Source organism: Mustela lutreola, chromosome 18 (assembly GCF_030435805.1).
Source record: "Mustela lutreola isolate mMusLut2 chromosome 18, mMusLut2.pri, whole genome shotgun sequence".
In the NCBI taxonomy this organism is placed as follows: domain Eukaryota; kingdom Metazoa; phylum Chordata; class Mammalia; order Carnivora; family Mustelidae; genus Mustela; species Mustela lutreola.
The window spans coordinates 12,768,756-12,796,153 of record NC_081307.1 but is presented as its reverse complement, the minus strand read 5'-3'; the positions used below and the strand labels follow the sequence as shown (position 1 = coordinate 12,796,153).

Here is a 27,398-nt window from a genome sequence, read left to right as displayed (position 1 = left end):
TTATGACAGTGGGAATGGCAGGACAGTGCAGACTCAAGAGGCCATAGTCAGGGATGATTAACAGGCCTTAGTGACTAACTGGAAGAGGAGGGAGGGCTGAAGAGAGGAGGAACCAACCATGAACATGAGGTTTGCAGCCGTAGTGACTCAGACGGGAATGGTGTTATAAAGAGATACGGCAAATTAGCCGGGGAGGTGTAGGCGCTAATAATTCAATAACCATGATGAATTTAAGATTTTAGTACATTGTTCGGGATGATAGTCATTGGAAATACTCCTCTGCAGAAAACACTTCACCTAGGCTCAAAAGCTTATTAAATGACACTACTGCCCAGCATTTTCCCAAGTCCCAAACCCAAGAATCATCTTCATCCATTCTTTCTCCATTACTCCCCAAATTAATCAGGTTCCAAATTCTTTTAATTTTACTTTTATTATCTCTCAAGCCTGCCCACTTTCCTCAATCCATACTCTTCCACCTAGAATTTGACAATTATTTCCCACACTGCACCCTGCCCCCCTTCAATCGCTTTCCATGGAAACCAGGATGTTCTTTCGAAGTAAAAAATCTGATTCTGCTGCCTCCTGATGACATACCTCTGGTGGCTCCCTCGTGATAGAGCCTTCAAAATACGATAATCTTGTATTTGGCACCTATTTCATTTCCTGTCCTCATCTCTCATCATCCCATGTCTCACGTTCTGTGTCCCAACATATTGAGCTACTTATATTTTCTTGAATGTGTCATGCTCTCTCTCACTTCCAAGCTTGCACACGACAGCTCCCTCTGTTTAGAATATCTTCCTTCTTTCACAATGCATCATTCTTGACATTACAGGTCAAAATATCCCTGCTTCAGGTAGCCTTTGCTGACATCCTAAGGCCAATCTAGGTAGCCTTTTATTCTCTCAATAATTTATTCACCCATCCATCATTGCTTATTATTCCTGTGTAGGATTACTTGTTTATTTATTTATTCATCTGACTCCTACTGTAGATCTGTGTGCCTAAGTACAAAAAAGTACTTGTTTAATGAATGAATAAAGAAGGAAACTAGAAACATGGCTTTATTGGTCTTCGAATCAATTCAATAAGCCAGCATGGACTACGTATTATTTGCCATGTGCTATCCTGGAGGCTGGGAATATAATGGACAATGTACTTCTGCAATAAGAAACACACAATCTATATGAGGAAGTGGTGATACAACATGGGGACTTCAGTGGGTAGGAGAAGAATAAATGAAACAAGATGGGATTGGGAGGGAGACAAACCATAAGTGACTCTTAATCTCACAAAACAAACTGAGGGTTGCTGGGGGGAGGGGGGTTGGGAGAAGGGGGTGGGATTATGGACATTGGGGAGGGTATGTGCTTTGGTGAGTGCTGTGAAGTGTGTTAACCTGGTGATTCACAGACCTGTACCCCTGGGGATAAAAATACATGTTTATAAAAAATAAAAAATTAAAAATAAAAAAATTAAGATAAAAAATAAATTAATTAAAAATAAATTAAAAAAACAATCTACTATTTTTAGAGCCATTGATAAATTAGCAAATATATTACACAATGAAAGTGCTTAGTAATATTGAAGTCAAAATCTGCAGTGGATAAAGCCCATACTTTAAACTCAGACCAAAGTTCACATTTGTTCTCCAATTTTTATATGGCCCTGAACAAAATGTTTAACCTTTTAATTTCCAGTCCTTTTATCTAAAAGGAGGCTATGTATCCTGTTTTAGATCTTATTATAATTAAACAACAACTCCTGAGCATCGTACAGTAGATGTTCAATAAGTGCTCTCTCCTGCCATTTCTATGTATTGCTATTGTACTTGTACTATGATTTATTTAGAACTTAAGGCATCTTCAGACATATGTTGTTAAAATATAATAGCGAGCAAGGTGTGGGGATAGGGCAGAATTTAATCACTGAAAGGGGTTCAGATCTTTCTGGAAAGCTTTTGTTAGGGAAAGTAGGAAAGGGTCTTTGGAAAGGGAGGGTAACACTGTTAGAGAAAAAAGAAGAGACCAGAAATGGAGACGTGGATACGGAGACAGTTTCTCCAGTTTGCAATGGACATGCAGAGGAAGGAGAACTGAGATTTGACTGGCATGTTTGCCTGTGGCTGACATTGGCCTACTCACTTGAAACTCACCAGTGTTCAAAAGTTGACAGTGTTTTCCAGCTAATACTGTTCCATTCACAGCTCTAACACATTTTCCCCCTCCTTCCAACCAGCTCAAAAGGATCCCAGTGTGACTGACTCCATCAGTCACAGCAACAGCAGAACAAGGGCTAAAATTGCAGCCTTGCCTCTAGCCAACTGTATGCATGCACTGTATCTTTTTGTTTCTTTTTTACTCTTCCATCAGCTATTTTCCTTCCCTTCAAACATCAGCAATTTGAGATCTCTGCTAAATTGCACAAGGGCAGGTTTTTAATGGATTGTATCCTACAAGCAGCACTAGCAAATTTGACTACAAAACAATAAAATGATAATAAGGAGGAAAAAACAGATGAAACCAAGATTAGAGCAAACACAAATGAAGGCAGAAAGGAAGAACACTGGATTCCATTTGCAGATGGCCTGAAAATCCCAAAGAATCTATACAACAATTAGAGTTAATATGTACATTTAGCAAGGTTGAAGTAGACAAAATTAATACCTAAAACTTAATTGGATTTTATATGCTAGCAGCAAACAATTGGGAAATTAAATTTTAAAAACACTACTTGGGGGGTGCCTGGGTGGCTCAGTGGGTTGAGCCTCTGCCTTCAGCTCAGGTTGTGATCTGAGGGTCCTGGGATCAAACCCCCGCATTGGGCTCTTTGCTCAGTGGGGGGTCTGCTTCCCTCCCCTCTCTGCCTGCCTCTCTGCCTATTTGTGGTCTCTCTCTCTCTCTCTGTCAAATAAATAAATAAATAAAATATTTTAAAAAACCCAAAACCCTCTACTTGTAAGACTATCTAAAAACAACAACAACAACAACAAAAATACTTAAGAATATATTTAACAAAAGAGATAAAGTTTCCTAAACATTACTGGAAGAAATTAAGGAAGAAAAATGTAAATGGAGAAATAAACCATGTTCATAAGTTGAATATGAATTGGAAGATTCCAATTCATAGTTCATTGGAATTCATAGGTTTATTTTGAGATTCCATTATTAAAATACCAATTCTACTCAAATTGATTTATAGATTCAAAACAATCTCAGTCTAAATTCCATCAGGTATTTTCATTGAAAATGACAAGCTGGTTCCAATTTTATTTGGAAATTTGATGTCTCTAGAATACACAAAACAATTTTGAAGAAGAAGATGGAACTTGATAGATTGAAATGAAAATTTTTGCTCTCTGAAAGAGATTGTTAGGAAAATGAAAAAACAACCAAAAGAATGGGGAAAATGTTCACAAGGCATATATTCAATGAAGAACCTGTATTCAGACTATGTAAAGAACCCTTCCAACTCCATAATTAGAAGAAAAACAACCCAATGAAAAATGGGCAAAAGATTTGAGTAGACACTTCACTAATGACAGTACACAAATGGCGCAAAAAGATTTAAACCACACTGGTCATCAGTGAAGCGGAAATTAAAACTAACGTGAGATGCTACCATACATCCATTAGAACGACTACCGTTAAAAAGATTGACAATACCAAATGTTGGTGAGGATGTTGAGCAACTAGAACTCTCATACATCCCTGGCGGGAATGCAATATGATTCAATAACTTTGAAAAAACTGTTTGGCAATTTCTTAAAAAGTTAAATATATGACCCAGACATTCCACTCCCAAGTATTTACACAAAAGAAGTGAAAACATATGTCCACACAAAGACTTGTATGCAAATATTTATAGCAGTTTTATGCACAATAACCAAAAACTGAAATAATCCAGATGTTCACCAACAGGTGATTGATAAACAAAAAGTAATGCATTTATACGATGGGATATTAGTCAAAAGTAAAAGGAAACAAACTACTAACATGCATAGCAAAATGAATGAATGTCAAAATCATTATGTTGAGTGTAAGACACCAGACAAGAGTTATATTTATATAAAAGTCTAAAAAATGAAAAACAAAACAAAACAAAAAACCTGTGACAAAAAGGCAGCTCAGTGTTGAATGGGTCCAAGTGTGGAGAGAGAAGGATGGGCAGAATAGGGAGAAGAAGGAATTTTGGAGGGTGATAGCAATATCCTCTATCTTGCCTGGGCAGTGGTTTCACAGGTGTACACACTGGGTTGTGGATTTTAAATGAATACAATATTGTACTAAATGATGTCTCAGTAAAGTTGAGTTTAAAACAAACAAAGGAAGGCTGGCCCAATACTGTGTGTCCTCATATAAATACAACTCCTCATGCAACCACTGATCTGTGGAATTTGAACTCAAATTGTCAAAATAACATCATTTCCCTCACCAGTCTCATATAATGAGGGACCCATTCCATGTCAATTTCCCTTTCCTTCCTCTAATGCACAAGCCCACATTCCACTCCACCTGCTACTCTACTCACAATATAAAGGCATGAAGTTTCTTTCAACAAATGCAAAATCTTTGGGCTCTTCTGCAAGAACAAAAACAGTGATAACATGTGTGTAGGGTATGTGCAACCTTTTCCCCAAACAGCCCTTTATATGGGGGGCTACATAGGGAGGAGAGTGATGTTGTTATAGGTGGTAACTAATGGTTGGAAAGGCAGGAATAAAGACTTATAGGAGTGTAACTGTTAATCTGGGGTCATATGTAACTCATGTCACTTTGGGGTGGACAACTGAGGAGGAAGGAGATGACCATTTTCAGATCAGCTGAATCAACACTGGTCTACATAGCTTTTCGGGAGTCCTGCACACCCTCACATCCAGATCACCTGCTACAGGGAGAGTCAGCTAAATTGGGTTGTTTCCCTCAGTCTAGTGAGTATTTTCTTCTGGTGGGGAATCCTCAAAATTGAAATTAGTTAGCCTGATCCCATAGTTTGTTGTGATGCCAAAGTCAGTCCCGATAATTCCTCCTGATCCCAAGAAGGTATGTCTAGCATCTAGAAAAGCTTTCTGCTATTTTTCACATAGTCAGTCCTATTATACTGACCAGCTCATGATTGATATTTACATGGGCTCTGAGTTATGCTACTCTTAATGTCAACAGTATTTACTGACTCAGAGAAGCATCACTGCAGTTGAAGTGGGGGCCTTGTTAACTCCTGTCTCCCACTGAAGACCAGCCAGCCGAGCCGGTATTGCTTCTGAGCTAGGGCAGTGGAATCCTGAAACTTTGTTGAATACGATCATAACATATGTAATTCCTACCAGTTGCCCTCTGGTCAGAAAATATAATTAAAGGGTCTGCAGATGGTCTGGCAAGGCTTCCAGAAGCAGTAGAAACCAGCCGCTGACTATACAGCTATATGAAACTAAAAACTGTTTTCAAGGTATGTACCATCTGCACACATATGAATCTCTTAGGGAACATGGTGAGCTCTCTGTGTGTATGGGTATTAGATGCTCTGGGAAATGAATAAGGGACAATTAAGGAAATACATTAGAAGGGAAAAGGTAGAAACACAAATCAAAATCTTAATCTAAGTATAGTTAGTAAATAGGATATACCTTGGATGAAAACAAAACAAAACAAAACAAAAAAACAGTTGCAAGACTTAAAACTCAAAGAGGACCGTTCAGGGAGAATGAGTGAAAATGGTAATGATGCCTCTTTTCTAGAATCCCTAAAACATATGAGGTATCTTCTTTTAAATTAGATAGAGATCAAATTAGTCTCTTTATGATGTTTAAAAGCCTTTATTATAATAGCAAGTCTAGCATTATTGTTTTCATTTTATGAGTTTTATAGACTTTCATATTAGAGCAGGAGCAAGGAGAATGATCCTTAGACCCACTGAAGAAATTAGCGATAAGAGGTTGGACCAGAGTAGAAATGAAGGATCAAAGGGAATCTTTGGAAAGACAGTGAGATATTTGAATATATTCATGGGCTGTGACTTAAGAGTTGACACGCATTGGGGTAAGTTACCTTTAACCTCCCTTCACAAAAGGTCCCTAAGTATGTTTTTGTTGAACAGACTTCAGGGATTCTGTAAAGGATGTCAAGGAAGCCTGTTTACCAGCTGTTTGGCTAAAATTCATTTATAAAAAATTCAGAGGTATGTCTGGTACAATTTAAGATTCTGTGTGTCTTTAGCAGCACAGAGATTAAAACTGAAGATCTTCTCAACAGTTTTCTGAATACTGGAGCAATGTAGTGTTCAGTTTGAATGCACATGGTTAGTATTTTTTAGAGTCAGCCTTCTTCCTGGTTTCACGAGCCATTAGGGGACCTCTCCTTTTAGTTGCATAAGCCAGTGTAACCCATTAATGGGCCAGGGTTTGTACGAGCCTGGTTTTTGCACAATTTCAATGGTCTCTGCCCTAGGATCAGAGGAGGATTTCTCATGTTCAAGATAGCTTAACACTGACATCAAGTATAGCGAGGTCAACCCTTGGCATCCTAGGTGATGCTAGGGTTTCAGAGTACTAATTGGTCATGCTCTGACCTCCCCCAACTTCAGAAAAAAATCAGCAAGAGACATGAGATGGGTCAAGACAGGATCACTGGGAGTGGCAAAGAATGGTTTCCCTAGCTAGGGAATTGTCAGTGGAAGTTTTCTTATGGTTCAGGTTTGATTCTGAAAGACATTTCTCTAAGCAAAAGTTAACATTAAATTAGAGTTCTGAAAATGAACTAAAACTTTTAAACACTGTAATCTGAAGCCATCTCTCTAGAGAAGCAAAGCTGAAATCCATACCCTGGCCTAAGATCTTTGACTTAAACCATTTTAAAGGACCAACATCACACTTTTAATACTCCCTGTTATCATTAGTTCCACTCAAAAACACATTTCTTACAGGTTCTTGGCACACTGTTAAAAATGCAAAAAATGTAGACACATTTTTCATAAGTGAGCAGATTTTCAAGGGTCTTGGGCCTCACTTCAGTTTATATAATAAGTGGGTGGGACAGTATTAGGATGGTGGGTATTCACGAGCCACTCTAAAGAAAATGTCTTTGAGTTTGTTCCCACCTTTTTTTCTAGAATTTTGGTATCTGGCTCTTTTTTGCAGTGACACTTTCAATCTTACATCCCAATTTATAGCTCCATTTCTTTTTTTTTCTTTTTAAAGATTTTATTTATTTATTTGATAGAGATCACAAGTAGGCAGAGAGGCAGGCAGAGAGAGAGGGAGAAGCAGGCTCCCTGTTGAGCAGATCCCAGAACACTGGGATCATGACCTGAGCCAAAGGCAGAGGCTTTACCCCACTGAGCCACCCAGGCGCCCCTATAGCTCCATTTCTGTCCCTATGTCACTGTCTAACACAAAAATGATACTCAGGAAAGGACTATTGAGTAAATCATTGAACAAATGGTCGTTGAATAAATGAATTTTCTGCCATAAAACAAATTAAATACTTTCTATGTCCAAGTTACTGCAAAATAGAAAGATGAAAGCCCACACCTAGTAGGAGAATCGTTGTGTGGTGTTTTTTTCCACTGGACCAATTTTTCACCTTTAAATTCTTTCTTTCTTCTTTTTTCCAGCAATAACTAGACTTGATTGTTTACTTTTCATTCGAATATGCTCAAGCAGCATTCCTCCAAAGTCCAACCCTTTTTTCAAATTGTCACTACAATCTCCTATGCATACATCAGAACCTTTTTAAGGAATGAGCACACACTTCAAGATTGGAAGACTGTTCAGTTTTGCTCACTCACTTTTACTTAGAGTTGCTATTCAATTTTTCTTAATTACAATTCAAATTTATTTGGTTGGTTCAGGAAAGTTTAAGAGCTACTTACTTGTTCCCTCAGTTAAAGAAAAACAAACAAACAAACAAAAAAACTCCATAGCCCCCCCCCCATCTTTTCTCTCAGGAAATGATAAAACAATATGGTTAGATCGCCCGTGACGAGGGTGATATCGGCTATCAGATCAGGTACTGCTCAACTACTAAGTACCCAGGATTTTTTTGTTTTTCACTGTTCTGTCATATCACCCAAAGAAGGAAGAGAACTTGGAACTATTCTTCCTGTGAATAATTAATGATTTATTTGCTATGTTTGGAATGTGTAATGGTGTGAATTCCAGAGAATGTGCCTATCCAGGAGAAAATGTGCAGATCTTTCTCAAGAAAATATGTCTGATTGGATATCCTGCTAATGATCACATGGGCTCTTTTGGGTTTAAAGACTGCTCTGAAATCCAACTCTAAGTAGGAATTCTATTTGGATGGACAAAGATACAGACTAAGAAAATACTATCTTACCAAGTGTGTGTTCATCAATACTCACGTATCTTCCTTTGCAGGAGTCGTCTTTGGCAATAATTCTCATTCTGTCTCTGATGTTCATTAGATTATATGACCTTGGATGAATCAATAGCCTGTAAGATAACTCAAAAAGTTGTTTTCAGGGTTAAATCAATTCAAAGATATCAGACATTTAGCATTCTGTCTGGAATAGAAAAGCTATTCCTTAATTGATAATTTTCTTTCTTCTCTCTCTACCCATATGCAGCATTTTTTATATAAACTTTTTTTTTCTTTTTTTATTTATTTGACAGACAGAGATCACAAGTAGGCAGAGAGGCAGGCAGAGAGGAGGAAGCGAGCTCTCCGCTGAGCAGAGAGCCTGATGCGGGGCTCGATCCCAGGAGCCTAGGATCATGACCTGAGCCGAAGGCAGAGGCCTTTGAACCACCCAGGCTCCCCACCCATATGCAGCATTTTAAACATATTTTGTATGCCACTTGGAATTCTATATAAGCTTTGGGAAGAAAATACACTTTAATATGTGTGCTTTAGGAGCACTTGGAAAGAATTTATCCCAGTTACACACCCCATTTACAGGGTGAACAAAAGCATATCACATTGTGTGAAAATCAGGGCCAATGCTCTTTTGTAGGTCTTGGGGCGAGTTAAGTATTCTCTGCACTGAAATACACTGCTCTCCTCCAAGTGATCAGCGATTGGGGGTCAAAACCAGTGCAGAGAGCGCTTTAAGGATCTTGAGCAGTCATGGGCATCAAAACAAAATTATTATCTGTATTACCCTCCTTCTAATAGTGTACTTAAAAATGAAAGTACATTTGGATGAATTCCAACATAGAGGGAAAACCCTACGAAATTAGGATTCTGCCAGTTCTTCTAAGATTTTTGTGTGTATACTCGTTGGAATTTTATGCCATGTACTCAACATGAAAAACTGAGGTGTATAATGAAAAAGGAAAAGGGATTCTTCAGACTCTTTCGCTCTTTCTTTCTCTCTTTCTAGGCAGAAAGGGATGTAATTGTATTTTTAAAGTTCTAATCATTCTGGCTAAATGATAACATGTTGAAAGGGTTATGTTGGGACCCATGTGGATGTCTCTGTTTTGGGTCAGGCCTGAATGTATAAGGGCATTTAAAAAATCTGGCTCCCAATATTGTGAAGTATTCTCCATTCTTCCACATTAGCCCACCATCCCAGAATCCAACCATATGCTGAGGACATTCAAGGGAAAAGAACAGCCTAGATGTGATGACACTAGGGATGACACGTGGTTGCCTCAACACTTATTTCTAACCACTTCCTTCATTCCTTGTAGGAACTGCCTCCCAACAGGAAGAGGGAAAAGACCTGAAATTTGCCTTCCATCCTCCCTTTGGGCTAGTGCACTGGCACGTGACCTAATTCCAGCCGGTGATTTTGAAGAAGTGTTCTGGGGGTAGAAATCCCTACGAAAGATTTTTCCTCCAGTTAAAATGACATGAGCAAAACAAAACTCCTTTTTCTTTTTTCCTCTGAAGGTAATTGTGTGAAGACATGATAAATGGAGATGCACCAGCCATTTTATAATCACAGAAACAAACCTGAAAGGGAAGGCCAACACACCCAGGCTGATGTCCCAGCAGAAAGGTGATGAGAACACGGGGTCCTTGATGACTTCATTTTAGTTGTGGACCTCTTGTTAAGTAAGCCCATAAATTTCTTTATCATTTGTACTATTTTAATTGATATAATGGTTTTTGCCAGAGGATGAAAAGGTATTCCAATCAAGGTTAATAAAACTTTAAAAAAGAAAGTGTTTAAAAATTAAAAAAATAAAAATAAAAAAAGAGTAGAGATTCTGTATGTGGTATGACTGAAAAACTATTGAAGCACATAACCCTACCATTTTACATTCTTTATTCCAGTAATTTTGCATTCTTTATTCCCAGTAATAAAGCCTTGATGGTGTACATTCATTCCACGAAAAAAAAAAAAAAAAAAACCTTTAACTTTCTCTTATGTGTAGGGTTGATATAAATAGAAATACTAAAAATTTATTCACCATTTATCTGGTATCCAATTTTAATTGAATGTCCTGTGTTTTCATTTGCTGAATCTGGCAACATGTACTATGTCCTCGTGGCAGAATCTGGGGATAAAACTCCTCTCCTTCAGGGCCTTCAGGTGATTCTAATGTGTGTCATCTGGGTAGAAACCTAATGCCTTAGAAACTCTCTGGTTCAGTTCCCCATTCTACACACCAAGAAACCAAAGCCTGGAGAGGTCTTGGGATTTTCCTAAAAACACAAAGTTGCCCACAGTCAAAAGCAGATCTAGAACCCACATTTCAGGACTTTTTTCTAGTATACCTTTTCCAGTTGCCCTTTCACTCCTTCTCCTGAAGTCTCTGTTTTAGGATGAAATGGGAAAATAACACTGTTTGACTTGGTAGAGGGAGGGAATATAATATAATATAAAAGGTCTAATAATTTTCTTTGATGAGGAAGACAATCACATTTTAGTCACTTTCTTACACAGAAGTGTATTTTGAATAAGAAGACAAAGAACTGGGGCACCTGGGTGGCTCAACTAGGTGTTTCTGCCTTCAGCTCAGGTCATGATCCCAGGGTCCTGGGATCAAGCTCCACATGGGGAGACTACTTCTCCTCTGCCTCTACTCTCCCTCTCTTGCTCTCTCTGTTAAATAAATAAATAAAATCTTAAAAAAAAAAAAAAAAGACAGAATTGTAGAGAAAGCAAATCTTGTTCAAATCCATAGAAACACTTTCTTAAAAAGGAAATTTTCCAGATATGCTTTCATATAGGTGATATATATATATATATATATATGCATATATGCACATGTGTGATATACATGTGTGCATATGTACACACGCATGTCACACATATAGGTCAGATATATATATATATACAGCATATTGCATAGAGGCTCAAATAGGTGGTATAGAGCTCAAAGCTATACCATGACTTGCTGTATTTTGTGGTGAGGACGTCTTCCCTTTATTTTTCTGTCAATATCCTTTGCTAACATTTTATCAACACTGCTACGTCCCCAGCACCTGTAAACAATGAGCTTTGCTTGAAATTTATTTAAAGATGATTATGGTGACTTGCCAGTGGAAAAGTCATCACTCCTCCTGAAAACGGGCGGCACAGAATTTAGAGCTCTTTGTATAAACTGCTATATATCACATTTCCAATTCCTAGATCATCAGAACAGAAGGCTCAAGGTTTTGTCTAGAAATGTTTTTCCTTTTTAGCTAATCCAATTCTTTCATTTTTCACTTTTAGTCCAAATCATGTATCACTAGAGAAGACAGAGACCGGATTAAGTCAATTCTCTCTAGAAGATCTTAATCTAGCATATATTGCTTAACAATCTTCTTTTCTCATGTTTCCTATAAGTCAAATCCAATTATCCTAAATGCAAATAACAAGGCAAAATTCACTTTAATAAAAAATAATCCCCAAACACATTCCTATAGTGTTAGACTTTATTTAAAAATAAAAAAAGGCATGAAATTTCAGAATAATTAGGATAAGTTCAGATCATCTTTGGAATTCCTGATAAAGGAATGCCAACTCAAAAGCTCAGTTCTTTAGGTCAAGGCATCCTCAATCACTACCTTCACTTAGGAGATACTGAGTCTTCAAAATCTACCAAGTTAACTATCCAGGTGGCTGCATTTGTTTTCATGGAATGTCCGAATAGGAGAGAAGCACACATTATTACAAATACCAACTTTCAATTTCAGGCTACCCTTACCACAGTCAGAGAGTCTGTGAAAACTGAAAGCTCCTATTGGAAATAAATAAATATTTTAAAAAGATTGAGCACTGCTACTTCAACCTTTCTTTTTTTTTTGACAGACAGAGATCATAAGTAGGCAGAGAGGCAGGCAGAGAGAAAGGAAGGGAAGCAGGCTCCCTGCTAAGCAGAGAGCCTGATATGGGGCTCGATCCCAGGACCCTGAGGTCATGACCTGAGCCAAAGACAGAGGCTTTAACCCACCAAGCCACCCAGGCGCCCATAATTCAGCTTTTTTAGGTGATTCTCCTCTGCACCACCTCCAAGCTACCTACATTTTGGCTATTTCCAAAATTCAAATCTATTCTCAAAAGACAAGATTTGTCACTTCTGAGAAGACTCAACATGCATGTAATTGCACGTATTCTGTCATGTTTATTTTTTTATGAATCACATTACCTTAAGAGTCTCTCCTTGTGTAGATGAGACTATTATCCCATGATAAGAATTTCTGTAACTGAAATGGGCAAAATACGCCATTGATTCTTCTATACACACCATGGTGGACCCTGTCTCACCTGCCCGGGCATGTTGTACTAAGCTGAGGTCACACTTACGCAAATGACATTCCAAACATTTTTCTCCCACTAAATTAAAAGGGGCAGCTCACATTTCTCTCTCTCCCATTGGCTAAGAATTCTGACACAGGGACCTAGAGCGCTCCACCGTCCTAAAATGGAGCTACTGTTACCCACATGGCTTGTGTGAGGGCTGACTCCTTCTCTTCTATGTCCCTGCACCCAGCCCCTTAGTTAGCGTGATTCAGCACTTGAAAACTGGGCAACCTGACTGAGAATGTTCTACTTGAACTTTGATTTCAGAAGGATGGCATGTCTTAAAATGTTGACCACTTACTGATTAACTGAGAAGACAGAATTCCCCCAAACTGTGAGATAAAGTTTGAAGCTAAAGTCTTAAAACAGGAAAACTGAATAAGGAACTGTATTCTCATAGGATCCCTGACATTGATGAACTGTTCCATTGGATCCTGTCTCTAAATAATGGGATTACTGTACAATATGTCTTTGAGGAATTTCTTCTTTCCCAAGACTCCTTGGGAGGAAGGAGGCCAATTCCTTGGCCATTGGAAACTGGTTCCTTCCTTATCAGGCATGTCCCTACATAAAACTCATTACATAACTGCTGAAGAAAGGGCTGCTGTTTCATAGTTGTAAAGCAATCCTTTTCAGACTTATTCGGCAATGGTCTCAAGCATGTGATAATAGGAAGAGTTAAAGTATGACTGGAGACAAGATTCACAGCTGTGCTTACAGCAGGTGGTACAGGAGTGTCTACTGGAGACAGTATCCCCACCCACGATTCCAAATGGCTCCCATATACCACTCTCTTCTGCTCTGAAGAGTGGGAGCCGTCAACTTGGGAATGTTCTTCCTTTCTCAAGAGTATAGAGAGATAAACCTGTTTTGTCCTTTAATACACTAAAGAGTGAATAAAGTTATCCCGGGGGAGGTGGAGATGATAAATGAAAGTATAGAGAAAACAGGAGAATAAAACAAAACAGCCAGCCTTGGTTTCGATGAGGTAAATGCTGCTCTCAGAGGTCCAGGCTAAAAGTGCTAGCTTCATGTTCAGTTATTTTCCGTCACAAGAATTAGTAAGAATGAACATAAGAATTAAAAATCATAATATTTGTTATTATTGCTCTCTAAATTCTATCCATCTAAGTGTTCTGTTGCCAAAAGCAAGCCCAAATGAATGACAGAGTAAGTATCCTTCTCGAAGTTAAACCTGAAATTATTTGGACATAACCAAACTACCCAGCCTCCTTTCAAAGCCGTGTTTAATCCTGTCATTGATATACTTATCTAAGCTCTTTTGGAATCCACTTATCTCACTAAGAGTTCAGGCAATTCAATTGAGAACAAAAAGGTTTAGTTGTTGTTTTGGATAAAATTTATCACTGATTTTTTTTATTGTTCTGATAGTATATACTGTCCATTTGCTATAGATTAGTTATTTTCCTTGCACAGATGAGGGCTTTCAAGTGAGAGCTAAACATTGTCCCTAGACAGCTTTATGTGGCTCCTACCTTTAATTTATATCCAAACAAAAGGAACAAATAGCTTTCTCAAAGATAGGGCTGCTATCACTGACTTCCATTTTCTAATTATCTTTAACTAATTAGTATTTAACTGGTGAATAAATGACCAGTTAAAACAATTATGATAGGCTCATAATGCCATCTAGTGGACAGTCTTTAAAATATCGTCCCAGGGGCCATTTTCTTTCTATCCTTCAAAATACGATCTTGATTCTTAAAGAAGTGGTCCCAGCTACTAGCTAAGAAGTATCAGTTAGTATCACTGAATCCTCAGAGAGAGCCATGATAACATTTCCAACACTGGAGAAGTCTTGGGGAAAATTAACTTACCACTTTGTGTGCCTCAGGCTTCTTACCTGTTCAATGGCTGGAGCCAATTCCACCGGGAAAAAGGAGAGGAGCCAGACTGGTAATTCAACACACTTAGTTCATCCTCAGTAATGGTATCCAAGGTAGCTCATGCTTTCCATCTGGAAGATATGAGAATGATCTCTCAGTGTTCTTGAACACCATGAGTAATAAATTATACATATATATGTATATATATTTATTTAATTTTATATAACTATTTATATAAATTAATTTAATTAAAATTAAATATATTTTATATATTTTTATATAAGGATTTTATAATTTCATCTAATCCTTATAGCTACTTTGTGAATACAGTGGAATATACTCATATTACACTTGAGGGAATTAAAGTTAATGAAAAATAAGTGACTTGATCAGAGTCAGATACCTATAAAAAGCTCAAACTCAATCATAGGTTTCTCAATGACTTTCAATAAGCCGGCAGTATATCAAAGGAATCACATTTTATGACAAAGGAGAACTTTTCTCAGAAATGCAGTTTAAACACACACTTATTTAATAATGTCATTCACTACTTTAGCAGATACAAAAGGAAAAATAAATGGTTTTCTCAACAGCTGCTTAAAAAGCACTTGATCAAATTCAACTCCCATTCTCAATAATAATAGAAGTCTTAATAGGTATAAAGAGAATTCTTCCACAGCTTGATAAAGATTATATATAAGAATCCTACCACAATTGTCATATATAATGGTGAAACATTATAATTCTTCCCAATTACATGCAGTGATAAGGCTAGTATTTCTACCACTATCACTATTAATTCAACAATGTATTCAAAGCCTGAGGCAATGCAATAAGACAAGATAAAGATATAACAGATTGGTTATTTGCCCAAAAAATCCAAAAGAATTAACAAAAAAAAAGAAATCAGACTATATAAAATAGTTATGAAGAAGTGGTAGATATAAGATAAATGTAAAGCAATAACCTTCTTATACAATTAGAAAAGGCAATAGGAAAAAAAGATCCCCTAGGTACAGGAAAATAAAAACACTAAATATACACAAAAAGAAAAAAAAAGAGAGCTGAAAATACTTAAAATAAACTAAATGAGAAATGTGCAAATCTTACATGAATAGGAGTTGATTTTATCAAATGCTTTTTTAGTGTCTATTGACATGACTATATATATATTTTTGGATTTGCTAGTGTGAATATAAGGAGGTTATCTGACTATATATAATTTTGAGATGGAATACCTTACAAATTTGACAAGAAAGACTGAGAAAAGTATTTGCAACAATTTAGTTGAAATACAATTTCTTCCAAGAAGCACCCTTTATATCTCTGTCTTAATTACATTTCTTCATTACTCCTTCTTAATTATTATTCTCATTATTCAGAACATGTAACTTATTTTGGAATAATACATTAATTAGTATGATTAGTCCATTGATTTTTCAGTTAATTTCTCTTCCCCTAGGAGAATATAAGTTCCATGAGAACATGAACTGTTTTTCTAACCAAGCACATATTTGTGAAATAATGGGCCCAATAAGTGTTTGTAAAGTGAAAATAAACCTATGTAAAACAATTACAATTAAGAAGAAAAAATAACCCCTCAAGCATAGGGGGGACGTGAATTACCATGTAAAGAAAATAGTCAGATTAGAAGAGAAATGGAGTGGAATGCCCATTTTTGCCATTCCCATGTGGTAAGGAAGGAGTAGATCAGAGAGGAGGAGGCATCCCAGAGAAGTATGTTATGGTCTCCTTAACCTACTCAAATTCCAGAAGTTATCAAGTTAGTTTAGCTGAAAAGTAAAACAAAAGCAGAAGAGCTTTGGTGCTCCATGCTTAATTTTCCAGTCTATGTATGGTGGTGATAAGGGTGGGTCAAGTGTAATGAGAATATTTTCTTACAAGGTAATGCCATGGCAATATTGCTTGGTTACATCAGAGTTCAAATAGTTACAGAAAGAGAGAGAGACAGAGACAGAGAGACAGCACCAGAGTTATAACCCTGAATTACCCTCCGATCCCATGAGATAAGGAAGCCTTATGGATTTGCTGGCATAGTTGTGAAAGGTTGTTGATGAGGCAGCATGGGGGTCTTTTCTTTTTGAAAAGGCTTTGTCTATTTATTTATTTATTTATTTATTTATTTATTTGAGAGAGAGAGAGTAAAAGAGAGAGCAAGCATAAACTGGGTGAAGGGCAGAGGGAGAAGGCGACTCCCTGCTAAGCAGGGATCCTGATGCAGGGCTCCATTCCGGGACTCTGGGATCATGACCTGAGCCCAAGGTAGATGCTTAACTGAATGAGCCACCCATGTGCCCCTGAGGTTGGGGGTCTTGATGGTATGGCTTGGAACTGTGGCCAGAAGGGAGTATCACCACAGTTCTGGGTTGCAGGGCAACAACCCAGAGTAAGGATCTCTTGGGGATGTCAGAAGACCTTGGGAATATGGACAAGTTCCAGACAGAGGTGAGGTGGAGCTGAATCATCTGGACAGAAATACAAGCCATGACAAAAATCAAGAAAACAGATTCTATGCCTTCATGGATTGCCAATTTCATCCTCAGTCCTAGTCAGAACGTTCAGTCCTAAGCAGAGACCAATTGGAATTTAGAAGATAATGCAAGTGTTCAAAGATCTTTCTCTCCACTGCTGTGAGGTCAGGTAATCCTGTCTCTGTAGCTTTTAATTATCAGACACTATCTTGTGTCAGAGAAGGGGGAAAAAGGAAAAATAACCCTGACAAAGAATTAAAATTTGAGGGCGCCTGGGTGGCTCAGTGGGTTAAGCCGCTGCCTTCGGCTCAGGTCATGATCTCAGGGTCCTGGGATCGAGTCCCGCATCGGGCTCTCCACTCAGCAGGGAGCCTGCTTCCTCCTCTCTCTCTCTCTGCCTGCCTCTCTGCCTACTTGTAATCTCTGTCTGTCAAATAAATAAATAAAATCTTTAAAAAAAAAAAAAAAAAAAAAAAAAGAATTAAAATTTGAATTTCCCAGATATCTCGTACCTGAAATAGATTGTCTTAAACCAAAAGATATTGCTATAATATTAATTTGCAAGTTTAAGTTAGGTTTCTCCTAAGGAACATAAAATATGTTATAGAAAATAAAGGAGTATAAAGAGAAATTGCATTATTATATTTTACCCAGCAGACTGGCAAAGATCAACAAATTGATGCCATTTTATTGTCGGCAAATGTGCAAAGAAACAGGTAATCTAAAATACTCAGTTGGAAGTAATGTACATTGGCAAAGTGTTTCTGAGGGTAGTTTGACACCATCTTCCAAAATTTTAATAACATGCCCCATACCCAGCAATTCCATTTGTAGACATCTGTGTCTATTAAGATATTTTCAAATTCAATTACTAGAAAACCTACTTAAATTGAATTAGATAATAAAAATAACTTATTGGCATAATCAAGGAAAAGTCCACAGCTAGTTCAGACTTCAGGCAGTTTCAGTCAAGACTAATACTGTCTCCCTCAGTACTCTGGGTTTTACCCACCTTCAAGCATCAGCTTTCTGTTTGGGCTAGCGCCCCTACTGTTCACAAAATGGCTGCAAGCAGAAACTGAGATAACCAGCTTCTTCATTTATACCAGGAAGAGAGAGAAATTGTTTCTCCATTCAACATGCAATACAATTCTTGATCTTCCTGTACTTGGACCACCTTAGGCTATCTAGGCCTATCATTGGCAATCACTCAGCATACAAAAGGGAGGATCCTGATAGGCTAAGCCAAATTAAAACTCACTCTAAGGGTTTTCTGTAGAGTCAACTCCACCAATAATACATGGCAGCTATGGAATGTATATTTGAATATGTGCCTACATCCGAACAGTGGGATGCTATTTTGAGATAGTGAAGCATTTTCACCATTGTTTCTGTACCCCGTGAACCTTCTCCTTGTGTAGGCTTTCAGGGTATCTCATCTTTCCTGCCACAAGGGAGGAATGCTGTGATAGGGAACAAGCTAAAAGAGTGAAGTCTTGGCTTTCGAGTTTAGAAGATTTAGGAGAACACAATAGAGCAATTCTTCCCCTGAAATAGGAGAATCAAAGTATCAAAGAAAGAAGGTAAACAGGTTATGTTTCTATTGAGACAAAACCATTCAGGAATCCAAGGGCAGATGGGCCTTGGTCTGTTCCTGTACAGACTTTCCCAAGTAGTTCCTGAGGCAAGGCCACTGAGCTCCCCCTGCTTCAAGAAGGTGTTTGGGTGGTGAAGGGTTTTAAGTAAACCCACCGAGGTTCCTACTTCAGCCCAAGGGATGTTCAGGAACAGAGAAACAACTTTAAATCTGCTTTTGAGGGACACAGGAGTAGCTAAGAGAGACCTAGATGTGGAGGAGGCTACCAGTCAGTAACGGTAATCTTTATAAATAAGGATCAGATGGAGTCATGGATATCTTAGGATGGAGGTCCTTATGGATCCCCATGATATAGTACCTGGGATCCTCCGTGGAACACAGATACAACCCAAGAAATGAAGTCAAGGAGACATGGAATTAGAAAAGAATACTTCTGCCATCATAAAAATTAAGACCAATTAAATTCAGTTATAGAAAAATAATTGTGTATACTCCATGGAATGAGACTCATACCTGGTACTTATGCATGTGAATGAACATGCAAATGAGTAGATAAAGTTATGGAAAGATAACCAAACCAAGGCTAATGGAGGCAGGGGTGTATCATATGACTGTACCATTTGCATAGACTGTCAATTTTTATTTTATATTATTCTATGCTAATGGGAAATAATATGATATAGAGGTTAAGAGTTCCAGCTCTAGAGACTGTTTGAGCAAGTTCCTTAACCTCTCTGTACCCTGGTTTCCTTAAGCAAAATGCAAATAATAGTATTAGCTACCTCATAGAATTGTTAAGAGAATTAAATAAGTACATGTAAAACTCCTTTTTATTTATTTTTTTTTTGAGATTTTAGTTATGTATTTGAGAGAGAGAGAAAGGGAAAGGGGCAGAAGGAGAAGCAGATTCCCCACTGAGCACGGAGACCAAGGAGGGGCTGTATCCCGGGACTCCAGGATCACCAGCTGAGCCGAAGGCAGACGCTCAACCAACTGAGTCACGCAGGCACCACTCTTTTTTTATTTTTTATTCTTATTTTTTATTTTTTTAAAGATCCATCCATGTATTTTAGAGAAAGAAAGTGCACAGGTACATGTGAGCATGAGGGGTAGGGGCAGTGGAGAGAGAGTCTCAAGCAGACTCTGCTGAAAGCAAAGCCCCACATGGAGCTGATTCCACAACCTGAAATCACCACGAAAGCCAAAACCAAGACCCAGGCACCTAACCGACTGAGTCATCCAGGTGCCCCAAGCTCACTGTTAAATACTGACATATAATGAGTACTCAACAATGCTAGGTTTTATTATTTTGCATCTTGATGAAATTATACTTGTAAGTTACCCATATAAATTTTCATATAAAATGTTTACAATAAAAGCCGAAAAAAAAATTAACAACCCAGCATAGAATATTGAAGGTATCGATCCAAAATAATACATAAATGGTATCAAATATATAGCTAGCCCTGACATTAAGAGGACAAAAGGGTGTCAATGATGATAGTTACATCTGCTGAAGTTAGAAAGAATTTCAGAAGGATAGAGAATTTGGATTGAGTCTTGAAGATTAGGAAGGATTCAGATTTGGGGGAAACATGTTCTACTGTTAAATGAATGTGGCTGTTGAAGAAAGGCACAAAGGTCCAAATGTCCAGGTTGTGTTTGAGAGATGGATGTCAACTGGTTGTCCTGAACAGTTTTAAGTACTAGCTTGAGTTTAACATTGGAAGAGTAGATCTGGCTAGATCACTCACTGAAAGATTTATATATTCAGAAAATAGATAGATGATAGATAGCTACATACATACATACATATCTACATACATATTCTGGAGGTGATGCTTGAGCACTGATGGTCTTTGATCAGGATTTATCAAGAATGGTTGTCAGTGGAGCAGAAATGGATCAGAGGTAAGCAGACCTATGTTTGCAGAAATTTCATCCAGGCTTTCAGTATCATATGGTTTTCTACTAATGTAAGAATAAAAACAAAGGCAGAGGTCCAATTTTTTAGGAAAAAAATTTGGGTCTCTGCAGACTCTGCATGCCTAGGACCTCTGTGCTAGTCTCTTTGTGGGTTGACTGCTCTGTAAGGGCTGCTGATGGCTTTCATCAGGGTGTGTGTTTTCTCTCTCGTTCAAGACCGGGACCATGTCTACTACTGACTGGGGTCACCATTTCATTCAATGTCCTGCCCAAACTGAGTACATGATCATTCTCAAGGCCCTACTGACTTAGTGAGTTAGTTAAAATCCAGTAAAATAATATGGGGTTTTGGCCTTTTGAAATGTAGTTTTATCTTAGTAATTCTTTTACTCTGGGTCTCATGCCTTTTGATTCTCTGGCTTTCTATGCAGGTTTAGAAAATATCCAGGTTCCCAAGACTTTGTTTTCATTTGCTATCAGAGGTGATAACCTCAATGCTAGCTCTGCTGTAATTATCCAAAGTATAGCTGAAAAGCTGAACAATAGCCCACACTAATAAGGGAGGCAACAGTCCACATGGATGGTTGGGCTCACAAATTAAAACTGTATCCAGAAAGGGAATGTTTGAATATAATTTTCTGCTCCTTGGGAAGAACAGTGAGGACTCATATAAACTCACTCACATAGTTATGTTTGGAAAACATAAGCCAAGCCAAGTGGGTAGTATGCAATTGCTTCGATATTTAATACTGCATTTAATATGATTTTAGTACATTAATAATGCTCGTTTATTAAAAAGTTTAAAGACTACAACTGAGAAAAAGAGACCATAATATTAGTAACCATAATATGAGCATTATTAACATATTGTCATATGTCTTTTCAGACGTTTTTATGTATATTTTACAAAAAGGAAATCATACGCAATCTGTACATAAATAATTTATATTCTCCTCTTTGGACTACTTTTGCCACTTCAAATAGGTGAAGACCTTTCAAACATTATTACTTTTTTAAAGCTGCAGTATATTCTATTATCCTTCTAAATAAATCTTTCTGATAAATATTCAATTATTCCCACTTTTTCATTAGTATACAAAAATACTGCATTGAACATTTTTGCATGTGAATGTGTTCACGCTTGTTAAAATATGCACTTAAGATAGATACTTCAAAATCAGAATTACTGGGGCACCTGGGTGGCTCAGTGGGTTAAGGCTCTGCCTTCAGCTCAGGTCATGATCTCAGGGTCCTGGGATTGAGTCCCACATCGGGCTCTCTGCTCAGCAGGGAGCCTGCTTCCCCCTCTCTCTCTGCCTGCCTCTCTGCCTATTTGTGATCTCTGTCTGTCAAATAAATAAATAAAATCTTTTAAAAAAATCAGAATTACTGAATCAATAAGACACATATTTTTAAGGCTTATACCTAGAAAGTGTATACCAACTTACACTGCCAACAATTCTATGTGATAGTAATTCTGCTGTTTTCAGGGCCACTTGCAGAAATTATGGAAATCTCTACATGCTGCCTTCACAACATCTGGTCAACGTGGACTCTGAAATTTCAGTGTAAGCTAGTCATTTTTACTCTTGTATATGAAACACAATCACCTATGAATTTCTTCCCCTCTCCCTTCTGTCTGAAATACAGATAACTTCAGCCAACCCCTAGCCTCCTGCCGATCCCTAACTGAAATGATAGGCTGTTGTGGAATGTTGCTTCCAAAGATGGGCGCCAGCAATTCTTCCTCTCACTCCGTGCATGTGCCACACCTACCATTCGAAGGTAGAGTCTGTTACTCCTGCTATTGTATCTGGGATAACTTTGTGGCTTGCTTTGACCAGTAGAATGCAGTAGAAGTACCATTGTGAGAGTTCTAGTCCTCAGGTTTTGGAGGCCTGTTGGCTTAAACCTGCCCTCATAAAGTCGGGAGTCACCATATAGAGAGACCTGGCCAACCTGATGGAGCAAAGGGTAAGACTGCAGCCTTCTAGACATCTCCGTGTTCCCTCCAAAGGGAAAGCTGTCTTGGACATTCCAGTGCCAGTCAAGCTCTCATCTGAAATTAGCCTCATGGGTGCTCTCAGCAGATAACATGTAGGTCAGAAAAACCAACTAACTGAGCAAAACCAATTGTAAACATGGAATTGTAAGAAATGAGAAAATCTTGTTATTTAAAAACCACTAAGTTTTTTGGGGGGGAGGGGGAGTTTACACAGCAACAGGTAATTGAAACACCATTTACCTGTAGTTTTAAAAGGCTATAGATTGGACTTGCATGCATAGCTATGGAAAAGATTACTACTCTCCTACCTTAATATGTAGTCCTAATTCTTCTCTTAGTTATAGACCCCCTGATTTGTAGTTGGTTATATGGCTATCCAGAATAAAGAGTACATACATGTTCCAGTTTTCCTTGTATCCAGTATGACAATGTGACTAAGTTCTAGCCAAGAAACATAAGCAGACTTATCATGTGGGACTTCTAAAGGAGTTTCTTAAGTGGCTTTAAAGGGAGGGGTACGTTCTTCTCTCTTCACTGCTTCCTCAGTATATTTTTTTCTGCTTGCTGGAATGCTAAAATAATGACTGAGGCTCAAGCACCACGTCAGACCCTAAGGCACATAAAAATGCTGTAAAACAAAAAATAAAAATAATTTGGCCCTTGATGATAGTTGAGCAGCCATGGAAGTCTTGGACTGCCTACATTCCAACTTCTTTTATGAGAGAGTGAAACAAACTTCTACTTTGTTTCAATCCACTGGGTCTTGTTTTTTTGTTTTTTTGTTTTTTTTTCCATCCATTCAGCCATTCTTTATCTTTTGATGGGGCTTTTAATCCATTTATATTTAAAGTAATTACCAATAGGGAAGGATATACAATTGCCATTTTGTTTATTGTTTTCTGTTAGTCTTGCTCCTTTTTCTGCCTCTCCTTCTCTTGGTACCTACTGTGCTTTGTCAATTTGTTGAATTGATATGCTTAGATTTTCTTCTCTTTTCTTTTGTATAGCTTCTATAGAGGGTGTGTGTGTGTGTGTGTGTGTGTGTGTGTGTGTGTGTTTACATTGGGATTTATGTTAAGATAGTGACAGCTTCAGTTCAGTCACATAAAAAAATTCTACACTTTATCATTCCCCCTACCCCCCCACACACACACTTTAGTGTCATTGTCACAATTTACATTTTCTGATTTCTCATTAAGGGAACTATCATGAGTTGCTGCTGAATTATTGTGTTTGTGGGAGGAACAAGGGTCCAGGGCTTCCTACTTAGCCATCTTGCTGATGTTACTTCAAACCAGTTCCCACCTTTCTTCAAATATTTATCACTTATTTTCTCTTAACCCCGTGTGATGTCACTATTGCTTTCTTGAAGCATTCTGATACTTAATACAGCACAACAGGATTTGGTTTTAGGCAGCATTTTAACTGCAAATACATCTCAAAGTATCAACCCAGGGAACTGGAAGGCAAGAAAAGTACTAAAGTAAGTCTACCTGTACGAAATATAAATTAAGGAGTCTTGACAACTGATCAAGTTTTGAAAAAGTCCTCCTTGGGTTCTTTAGGACCTTAAATAGTGATGTGTGGATTCATATTTACTGATTCAAGCTTGGGGAAACAAAAACTAATTATGTTTGCTGATTCCCACTGTAGTAATTATCACTACTCCCACCTACACTGATTAAAACTACCAATATGATGTCACTGAACAGTTTGGAAGAAATCTGTGAAGGTTTGTGCATGACTCAATCTCAAAGACCTGCAGGAGTCCTCTCAGCACACTTCCACCCCATCACCCACATTTTTTTTCTTTTACTCTTTGATTCAGCCAGGTAGAAATGTACTTCTTTGTGCAAAAGTTTTGCTCTTAATTATAATTAAGTAATTATTACTTATGCCTTTATGCGTGTGTCTATATATGCATTTTCTTTTGATTGAAAACAATGGACAGAACTTTTTTTTTAAATTTCTTTTCAGTGTAACAGAATTCATTGTTTTTTGCACCATGCCCAGTGCTCCATGCAATATGTGCCCTCCATAATACCCACCACCTGGCTCCCCCAACCTCCCACCCGCCGCCCCTTCAAAATCCTCAGGTTGTTTTTCAGAGTCCATAGTCTCTCATGGTTCATCATCCCCTCCAATTTCCCTCAACTCCCTTCTCCACTCCATCTCTGCATGTCCTCCGTGTTGTTTGTTATGCTCTGCAAATAAGTGAAACCATCTGATAATTGACTCTCTCTGCTTGACTTATTTCACTCAGCATAATCTCTTCCAGTCCCATCCATGTTGATACAAAAGTTGTGTATTCCTCCTTTCTGATGGAGGCATAATACTCCATAGTGTATATGGACCATATCTTCCTTATCCATTTGTCTGTTGAAGGGCATCTTGGTTCTTTCCACAGTTTGGCGACCGTGGCCATTGCTGCTATAAACATTGGGATCCAGATGGCCCTTCTTTTCACTACATCTGTATCTTTGGGGTAAATACCCAGTAGTGCAATTGCAGGGTCATAGGGAAGCTCTATTTTTAATTTCTTGAGGAATCTCCACACTGTTCTCCAAAGTGGCTGCACCAACTTGCATTCCCACCAACAGTGTAAGAGGGTTCCCCTTGCTCCACATCCTCTCCAACACACGTTGTTTCCTGTCTTGCTAATCTTGGCCATTCCAACTGGTGTAAGGTTGTATCTCAATGTGGTTTTCATTTGAATCTCCCTGATGGCTAGTGATGATGAACATTTTTTCATGTGTCTGATAGCCACTTGTATGCCTTCATTAGAGAAGTGTCTGTTCATATCTTCTGCCCATTTTTTTGATATGCTTGTTTTGTGTGTGTTGAGTTTGAGGAGTTCATTATAGATCCTCGATATCAATCTTTTGTCTATAGTGTCATTTGCAAATATCTTCTCCCATTCCGTGGGTTGCTTCTTTGTTTTGTTGACTGTTTCCTTTGCTGAGCAGAAGCTTTCGATCTTGATGAAGTCCCAAAAGTTCATTTTCGCTTTTGTTTCCTTTGCCTTTGGAGACATATCTTGAAAGAAGTTGCCTTGGCTGATATCGAAGAGGTTACTGCCTATGTTCTCCTCTAGGATTCTGATGGATTCCTGTCTCACATTGAGGTCTTTTATCCATTTCAAGTTTATCTTTGTGTATGGTGTAAGAGAATGGTCGAGTTTCATTCTTCTACATATAGCTGGAAAGAACTTTTTAAAGAACACTTAATGCTTTGCAAAGCCAAATTTATGTATTTATGTGCATCTAACCTATATTTTTCTAGATGTTTATTTATACAGATATGGATGTGTTAGATAGGAAATGCTAAAAGGTTTGGGTGTAGAAGGATATTTGGGTATAGAAGAATAAATTCCTCAGAAAATATTTTTTAATGTCCATCAGCACATAATAATCTGTTGGATCAAAGGAGAGCAAGAGAAGGGATTCATCTTCACTCATCTTATGTGAAATTAGTATGGACAGAAAGGTGAGTCATAGAGAAAATGTACCATCCTCTGATCTCCATGTATATATTTAATCATAGAAATAATAGATATTTTAGAATGATCTGTCTCTTTTCTTTATTCCACCCTCTTCTCCTCCCCACAGTCTTGCTATAATACTTAGCAGTATAGTTAAGTGGACATACATTATTTTCTATTAAAATTAATTCATAATTTCAAGTACAAAAGGAAAAATTTTAAAAGTGAAATGCTGGAGATTATACCTTTTATGTAAAATATGAGGCTGTAATTAATTTTTGTGTTTGCCACTAGCCACATCAAATTATACACTGGATTGGTGTTCAAGGGTAGGAGGGCTAATCCCATTTCTCTCCTGTTAGAGGTACTCCCGTGGAAAATTTTAACAAGGCCTGAAGTGGTAAAACACACATGACTGCAAATGCTCCATTCTGTATTTAAGGAATATATCACTGCAGATGCCCAGAGGAACAGTGAGTTTCTCCTAGTGTTTGCTTCCTTTGAAGTTCCTGTTAGTGTCTTTGTTCCATTTGATTTTCTGTAGATGAAGGCTCTGGTGATTTCTGGAGGATTTCTCCTGGAGTCCTTTTGTAGAAATACAAGTATCCTGTAGAAGATTTGCTCTTCCTCTGCCTGTTTTAATATTTCCTAGCATATTTCCAGTTTTAGGATAAGAATACATCAGTTCAAAGAGGTCAACTGATGTGTTCAAGGTCACAGACCCAAATCAGTCGCTCTGTGTTACTAGAAAACAGGACATTGGATATTCAGAGAAAGAGTTTGCCATCATCTTATCACTGAGCTCGGGGTGGGCCTTGGGGGGGGGGAGATGCGTGGGTCTCAGCAGGGGGGGATCTGGGCCCCATGTTTGGGCCCCAGTTTCCTTGTGTGTAAATGGGAAGGATGTGAACTACACTACTGCTTTTCAAATCACAGTGGTGTCTCAGTGACTTCACCTGGGGATGAGGGAAGAAGGGGTGCTAGGTACTCCCAATTCAACCACTGCTGGGAAAATGTCTATCACACTTAACTATGGTGTGTACTGAAGTCATGAAAAGATTTTTAATAAAAGAATAATTGTTTATATATACACATATATAGACACATACATATGTATATACTGAACTATTATACTTCTTAAATTTGATACTCTTAACATTAGAATTATGAAACTTGCTTTTAAGAGGACTTTGAATCCCCCCATAATAATAACTTTGATGACTATAACAGTATAACTCAACACTAGATGTGAAAGATCAAAAAAAAAGCTTGTCAGTTGTATGGAAAAAAAAGCACTTAATCTATATGTGTACATCATTATTAAAACCAAAAAAGACCAGTGATATGG

At 37.9% G+C, this 27,398-nt stretch overlaps 1 long non-coding RNA gene across 1 annotated transcript in view; it reads right to left on the bottom strand.

Annotated features, from left to right (window-relative positions):
* LOC131820554 (uncharacterized) overlaps positions 1–14,676 on the bottom strand; it is a 65,222-nt gene extending 50,546 nt beyond the window's left edge. The window contains exons 1-2 of the long non-coding RNA XR_009349691.1: positions 14,567–14,676; positions 8,337–8,452 (exon numbers count right to left, since the gene is read on the bottom strand). This is a non-coding gene — a long non-coding RNA (uncharacterized LOC131820554). The remainder of the gene's footprint in view (positions 1–8,336; positions 8,453–14,566) is intronic.
* Between the last annotated feature and the right edge of the window lie 12,722 nt (positions 14,677–27,398).